An 8328-nucleotide genomic window follows, 5' to 3' on the forward strand; every position below is an offset into this window, starting at 1 on the left:
CCGAGTAGCATGTAGTTGTATGCATGTACCATAATTTGCTTATCAACTTACTTGTTGATGGGTGTTGGGTTGTTTTCAGTTTTTGAATATTGCAACTGAAAGTGCCATAGTGCTTATGTACAAGGTTCTGTGTGGACATTTGCTTTTATTTTTCTTGTGTAAAGACTTAACAGCACAATAGCCATATTGCGTGGTAGGTATGTGTTTAGTTTTTTAAGGAAACTGCCTACTCTTTGCCTGTTGGTCATGTTATGTTCTTACCAGCACTATGAGCACTCCAATTCCTTTATGTATTTACCAATAGTTTTTATGATCATCCTCTTCATTTTAGTCTTCTAATATATCTAAACACTATGTGGTCTGGAGTATCAGGGCACTATAATTCATGAAGTCAAATAGTGTAAGTTCAACTGTTCAACATTGTTCTTTTTTTAACATTTAAAGGAAGAGTAGAAATTGATAAGAAAAAGATAAGAATGAGTCTAATTGTTTGCTTGCTATTTATCTTAAGCAGCAGGGTTTTGTTTCTTGGTCACATGGCATGGCGTGCAGGATCTTAGTTCCCTGACCAGGGATCGAACCCTGTGCCCTCTGCAGGGGAAGTGCAGAATCTTAACCACTGGACCACCAGGGAAGTCCCTTGAACAGCAGTATTTAATTTGCTATCCAGGGACCCCCTAGAGGTCTCCTGGTCCACAAGTTCTAGACTCTTAATGATAAAACCCCCATTTTTTTTTTCACTTTCTTCATTTTTCATAAGTGTGCAGTTAAGCGTTCCATGGTTACATAACACGTGAGGTCATTGCTCTGTTGGCTAGTAGAGTGTGCGTTTGTTCAGACTCGTGTTTTTAAAAATTCTCTATTTTAATTTTGAATACTAACTGTTGGTACATTGTAACCCATGTGGGCTTTAGCTCTTTGAGATCCTCAGTGATTTTGAAAAAATGTAAAGCAGTTCTGAGACCTAAGTTCTAGACAAAACTTAACAGTAGTATAATAAAATGTAGGAAAAGTACAGAAATTGAAGACAAAGAAAACGAATATTTTAAGGTGTAAGGAACAGAATACCTTGAACATTAAAAGTTTACTATATATTTTCCTTCCAACTGGGAAGGGAAAGGAATATAAACACATCTCTACATGGTGTTATTGGCCCTGGAGACCTGGCCTTTCTTCCGTTGTCAGCAGAACTTTGGTTTCTATAGTGCTAGGCTCGCTGTCTCACTGCTGTATCCCAGGGTCATATTGAATCCGCAGCCTCTTTCCACTGTGCCTGGTCAAAGGGAACATTTTTCAGCATGTATGAGAAGCTGCCACTCTTTAACTTGCTTCCAGTATGAAAATAGCACTGCAGGGATGGAGAGAAGCTGGGGTTTGGCATTGAGGGCTGCACTGCGTCTCAGGCCTCCAGGAGAATGTAGGTGTTGATGGAAGACAGAGCAAGAATGATTGTCAAATATGGTGCAAGGGCTTTTGTTTCTCCATATCTATTGGTGATATTTATTATTTGTTAATATGTAAATGGTTTAACATAAAGGGGGGTTTCTAGAATAAATTTTACAATTTTCTCATCTAGTTTAGTATCTTGAATCCTTGTGCGGTTAGTGGACGGTACTTCTTTTCCTACATCAGTACCATTCGACTCGTGCACATCCCCTTGTAAGTCTGTTACAAAAGAGTTTACAAAGCTATGTGTGTGTGTGGTGGGGCAGTGAACATGGTTTTAAAATTCTGCTACCACATGTCACAATAATGGATTTTTTGGGTAAAAAATGCTACTTTAATGCTTTTTGTGAATATCCACCCCAGTTTCTTTTGCTTTTCATATATTGACTACTTTAATGTTAAAAATATCTCTAGAGCACAAATCTAAAATAGAAAACATCCAGTTAAATGAAATTGTCACATTGCTTGAGACCATGGCAAATGGTTTCTTACACTGTCTGTAGACGGCTAACTGGCTTTTACTCTAAGTTACAATGTTCATTCTTCTCCATATTTATGAATAAAATATATTGTTTTCTCCTGAGGTTAACTTAGGCATTCAAATTAAAATAAGTGAATGAGTTTTCTTTTTTTAGGTTCTTCAAAACAAATTATGGTTGGGTATATTTTGGTGGATATTTCTTTAGTTTCTTCTCCAAGAATTATGATATTAAACCTCTTATTTTTAAAATATTTAAAAATTTTAATTGAAGGATAATTGCTTTACGATGATGTGTTAGTTTCTGCTGTACAATGAAGTGAATCAGCCAAATATATACATATATCCTCCCCCCTTGAACCTCTCTCCCATCCCCCAGCTCTCTAGGTCATCACAGAGCACTGACCTGAGGTCGCTGCGCTTACAGCAGCTTCCCACTAGCTATCTGTTTTGTACTTGTAAACCTATTATTTTAAAGGAAACCTATCTTTTAGTTCTAATAATAATTTTAAGCATTGACATTTGAAATTTTAGTACCTATCTGGACCTTAGCCTAAGTGTTCTTCAAAATATACTAACTGAATATTTACAACTCTATACATTATTTTAATAGTATTATAACAATTAAAGATTCAACAGTAAATAAATCAATGATGAGATACTGGCAACATTAGAGAATGTTTAAGATTCTGATAGGCTAGATTCAAGGTAGAAGCATTGTAGGTACTTTTCATCCCTAATTTCCACCAAGATAAATTTAAATTACTAATATAGAATAGTGCATATACAGACTAGCATACTGGGCACACCATTAACCTCTGATGACTGTTCATCAGTCCCGACCAGCAAAACCACGAGATCCTTATGATAAGTGCTATGGTCACTTTGTTTATTCAGCACACATTTTTGAGCTACCCCTATGTGCATGATTATGCTATTAAATAATATTTTTTCATGTTTTGCATATAGATCACAAGTACAACTGAATAATTGCCGTTTTACATGAATTTTTAATCTATGGGAATGTCTTGAAGTTTATATCCTCAAACAAAGTACTTCTGAATATTGGTAAGTGTTTAGAGAACATTGTTCTCCTGCACTCAGTTCATTTCAGTTCAGTTCAGTCACCCAGTTGTGTCTGACTCTTTGCGACCCCATGAATCGCAGAACGCCAGGCCTCCCTGTCCATCACCAACTCCCAGAGTTCACCCAACTCATGTGCATTGAGTCGGTGATACCATCCAGCCATCTCATCTTCTGTCATCCCCTTCTCCTGCCTCCAATCCCTCCCAGCATCAGGGTCTATTCCAATGAGTCAACTCTTCGCATGAGGTGGCCAAAGTATTGGAGTTTCAGCTTTAGCATCAGTCCTTCCAATGAACACCCAGGGCTGATCTCCTTTAGAATGGACTTGTTGGACCTCCTTGCAGTCCAAGGGACTCTGAAGAGTCTTTTCCAACACCACAGTTCAAAAGCATCAATTCTTTGGTGCTCAATTTCTTCACAGTCCAACTCTCACATCCTTACATGACCACTGGAAAAACCATAGCCTTGACTAGACAGACCTTTGTTGGCAAAGTAATGTCTGCTTTTTAATATGCTGTCTAGGTTGGTCTGTAAGGAGATCCAATCAGTCCAATCTAAAGGAGATCAGTACTGGGTGTTCTTTGGAAGGACTGATGCTAAAGCTGAAACTCCAATACTTTGGCCACCTCATGTGAAGAATTGACTCATTGGAAAAGACTCTGATGCTGGGAGGGATTGGGGGCAGGAGGGGAAGGGGACAACAGAGAATGAGATGGCTGGATGGCATCACTGACTTGATGGACATGAGTCTGAGTGAACTCCGGGAGTTGGTGATGGACAGGGAGGCCTGGCATGCTGCGATTCATGGGGTCGCAAAGAGTCGGGCACGACTGAGCGACTAAACTAAACTGAACTGAACTGAACTGAGGTTGGTCATAACTTTCCTTCCAAGGAGTAAGCGTCTTTGAATTTCATGGCTGCAGTCACCATCTGCAATGATTTTGGAGCCCCAAAAAATAAAGTCTGACACTGTTTCCACTGTTTCCCTATCTATTTCCCATGTAGTGATGGGACCAGATGCCATGATCTTCGTTTTCTGAATGTTGAGCTTTAAGCCAACTTTTTCACTCTCCTCTTTCATTTTCATCAAGAGGCTTTTTAGTTCTTCTCTACTTTCTGTCATAAGGGTGGTGTCATCCTCATATCTGAGGTTATTGATATTTCTCCCGACAATCTTGATTCCAGCTTGTGCTTCTTCCAGCCCAGCGTTTCTCATGATGTACTCTGCATAGAAGTTAAATAAGCAGGGTGACAATATACAGCCTTCACGTACTCCTTTTCCTATTTGGAACCAGTCAGTTGTTCAATGTCCAGTTCTAACTGTTGCTTCCTGACCTGCATACAGGTTTCTCAGGAGGCAGGTCAGGTGGTGTGGTATTCCCATCTCTTTCAGAATTTTCCACAGTTCATTGTGATCCACACAGTCAAAGGCTTTAGCATAGTCAATAAAGCAGAAATAGATGTTTTTCTGGAACTCTCTTGCTTTTTCAATGATCCAGCGGATGTTGGCAATTTGATCTCTAGTTCCTCTGCCTTTTCTAAAACCAGCTTGAACATCTAGAAGTTCGAAATTCACATATTGCTAAAGCCTGGCTTGGAAAATTTTGAGCATTAGTTTACTAGCATGTGAGATGAGTACAATTGTATGGTAGTGTGAGCATTCTTTGGCATTGCCTTTCTTTGGGATTGGAATGAAAACTGATCTTTTCTAGTCCTGTGGCCACTGCTGAGTTTTCCAAATTTGCTGGCATATTGAGTGCAGCACTTTCACAGCATCATCTTTCAGGATTTGGAAGAGCTCAACTGGAATTCCATCACCTCCACTAGCTTTGTGATGCTTTCTAAGGTCCACTTGACTTCACATTCCAGGATGTCTGGCTCTAGGTAAGTAATCACACCATCATGATTATCTGGGTCGTGAAGATCTGTTTTGTATAGGTCTTCTGTGTATTCTTGCCACCTCTTCTTAATATCTTCTGCTTCTGTTACGTCCATACCATTTCTGTCCTTTATCGAGCCCATCTTTGCATGAAATATTCCCTTGGTATCTCTACTTTTGAAGAGATCTCTAGTCTTTCCCATTCTGTTGTTTTCCTCTATTTCTTTGCCTGATCACTGAGGAAGGCTTTCTTATCTCTCTTTGATATTCTTTGGAACTCTGTATTCAGATGGTTATATCTTTCCTTTTCTCCTTTGCTTTTCACTTCTCTTCTTTTCACAGCTATTTGTAAGGCCTCCCCAGACAGCCATTTTCCTTTTGCATTTCTTTTCCATGAGGATGGTCTTGATCCCTGTCTCCTGTACAATGTCACGAACCTCCGTCCATAGTTCATCAGGCATTCTGTCTATCAGATCTAGGCCCTTAAATCTATTTCTCACTTCCACTGTATACTCATAAGATGGGAGTTAAAAGTATATTTTACTCAGATAACACATAAATTTGCTAGTTGCATGTTCTTACTTATTTTTACAAAATAAACAAAATTGATCAATTTTAAAGACTCAACATCAACATTTTCTTTTATTTTTCATAAATAGAAACTCTAAACAGAAGACAGTATCAATATGCAGTAAAGCATGAAAATGTGTTTGGTTGCTGTTACTATAGTTGCCATTGCTGTGTGGAGTATACTTATTCCCTGAAAAGAAATTGAGGAGGATAAAGCAAAATGAAAAGTGACTGTAGGCTACTCTGATCAAATACAGGAAACCTTCAGTTTGAGACTGGTGCCATCAGCCTGCATAGATTTCTCTGTCTTGTATTGAATTTCATCTCCTGAGGCTAACAGCTGTTCATGTCTATGTCTTGAGCACCTAAGAATGAATTCCCAGGGTTTCTCACTGTAAGAAACATTTGTGGGACACAAGGGTGATAGTGAAGTCCAGACACCCCATTTGCACCCTATTGTCAGGGTCTGCCCTCAGGCCACATCTACCTATTACGAGCCCTGCTAAAAGTCATCACAAACCTCAGGGCTGGTTTCTCTTTGATTGGCTCCATCATTGTAGAGGAGGGGTTTTAAGAAAATGGGATTGAAATCTGCTTCAGGAACTTTGTCCCCTGATGGTTCCAAGCATGAGGGAGGGCCCTTGGGTGGGGAACTTTTTTCCTTCACGTAGAACGAAGAACAGGACACCTGGGATACAGAGCTGAGAGCCCTGGCTTCTTCCCAGTGTGTCCCTGCATGAGTGAAACCCAGCAGTCAAACAGTGTCCTAGCAGTTTTTCAGCCTCTTTTCTCCTTCTTTTAAAGCAGTGCTAGCAATAGAGGGTTTGCTGGATATTTGTAGAATGGATTTGGCATAGAAGTTTCAATTACTTTAATATATACAGAAAAGGAAGTCATTTGTGAACCAGTTCACTTTATCAGTAGTTTAAAAACGAGGAGCTGTAACACTTTAGATGCTGCCTGTGGTCAGTAGTTCAGAGCCACTGGTGGAGAATTGAGCCCATCAGAAGGATGCCAGCGTCAGGATGGGGATCGAGGCAAAGGGTCCCAGGACAAGCCAGGCAAGGTAAGCACGACAGGTGTTAGAACCAAAGAAAGGAATTACAAGTGTTAAGCAAAAGCCAGTTCTGCTTGATTGCTTTGGTTTTCCTGCTGTTGTACTGAAGCAGTTTCCCACATGGCTTCTGAAGCCTTGAAGTTCTAGGGAGAGCTGAGAGGCCAGTTGTGTGTGTGTGTGTGTGTGTGTGTGTGTGTGTGTGTGTAAGCCAGAGCTGCCTCCTACTGGCTAGTGAGAGCTAACTGTGCACATTTCTCCCTAAATCTGAGTTCCGACCTCTTTTCTGACTTTAACTTGGCCATATCTAGACTTTTCACACCAGAGATCACTAAATGCTTCTGCTTAGAGCTGTCCCCTGTAGAAGGCAATGGCACCCTACTCCAGTACTCTTGCCTGGAAAATCCCATGGACGGAGGAGCCTGGTAGGCTGCAGTCCATGGGGTCGCTAAGAGTCGGACACGACTGAGCGACTTCACTTTCAATTTTCAATTTCATGCATTGGAGAAGGAAATGGCAACCCACTCTAGTGTTCTTGCCCGGAGAATCCTGGGGATGGGGGAGCCTGGTGGGCTGCCGTCCATGGGGTCACACAGAGTCAGACACGACTGAAGCAACAGCAGCAGCAGCAGCAGCAGAGCTGTCCCCTCTCCTGGACAGAGAGTTGTTAACCATGTACCAGGATACCACTGGACAAAGTTCCAGGCAATCTCTCAAGAAAAAGTTATGCTATGGATAAAGAAAATGTGGTGCATATACAGAATGTAATATTACTCAGCTGTAAAAAGGGAATGAAATAGTACTATTTGCAGAGATGTGGATAGACCTAGAGACTATCATACAGGGTAAAGTCAGAAAAAGAAAAACAAATACTGTGCAATACTGCTTACATGTGGAATCTAGAAAAATGATATAGGTAAACCTGTTTGAAAAGCAAAAATAGAGACACAGATGTAGAGAACAAACTTATGGGGAAGGGAGGAGTGGGATGAACTGGGAGATTGAAGTTGACATATATACACTACTATGTATAAAATAACTAATAGAAACCAGCTGTATAACTCAGAAAACTCTACTTAATGCACTGTGGTGACCTAAATCGGAAGGAAATCCATAGAATAGGTGGTATATGTATAGCTGATTCACTTTTCTGTACAGAAGAAACTAATACAACTATATTACAATTGTATTGCAACAGTTGTAATACACTATATTACAACTAATACTAACGCTATAATAGTGAAACAACTATCCTGCAATGAAAAATTCTTTAAAAAGTTTACCCGTATTCTTAAATTTAGGAAAAATTACTTCTAACAACAAAAAGTGGCCAAAGAACCTTTGCTCATGACTTACCTATTTTCTGTTTTATTATTGCAATTTTGCAAGGATTTAACAACCAAATATGTCTGTAGTCAAGTGTGTTCACATTTAATTAGTAACCATAAGAGACAGTAAAGTCAGAGAGATTTAAGGAGCTTATAAAAACTCAGAATGTTTGTCAAAGAACCAAAAAGACTCATGGTACCTACGCCGAAGTAGAAAATTGTGTCTGTCTTTTTCTTCACTGATTTCATGTGGGTATTTGTTTAGTCAGTGTGTTTCACTTCACTGTGCAAGCATATCTTCTAGGGGTCTTGTTAAATGCAGATTCTGGCCTGTAGGTGCGGAGAAGGCCTCAGTTCAGTTCAGTTCAGTCGCTCAGTCGTGTCCGACTCTTTGCAACCCATGAATCACAGCATGTCAGGGCTCCCTGTCCATCACCAACTCCCGGAGTTCACTCAGACTCACGTCCATCGAGTCGGTGATACCATC

At 40.1% G+C, this 8328-nt stretch overlaps 1 non-coding gene across 1 annotated transcript; it reads right to left on the bottom strand.

Moving 5' to 3' along the window:
• Positions 1-560: 560 nt before the first annotated feature.
• On the bottom strand, positions 561-634 carry TRNAG-UCC. Its single transcript has one exon. It is a non-coding gene; the product is annotated as a tRNA-Gly (tRNA).
• Positions 635-8328: the final 7694 nt, after the last annotated feature.

Source organism: Bubalus bubalis, chromosome 21, assembly GCF_019923935.1.
Source record: "Bubalus bubalis isolate 160015118507 breed Murrah chromosome 21, NDDB_SH_1, whole genome shotgun sequence".
NCBI lineage: Eukaryota > Metazoa > Chordata > Mammalia > Artiodactyla > Bovidae > Bubalus > Bubalus bubalis.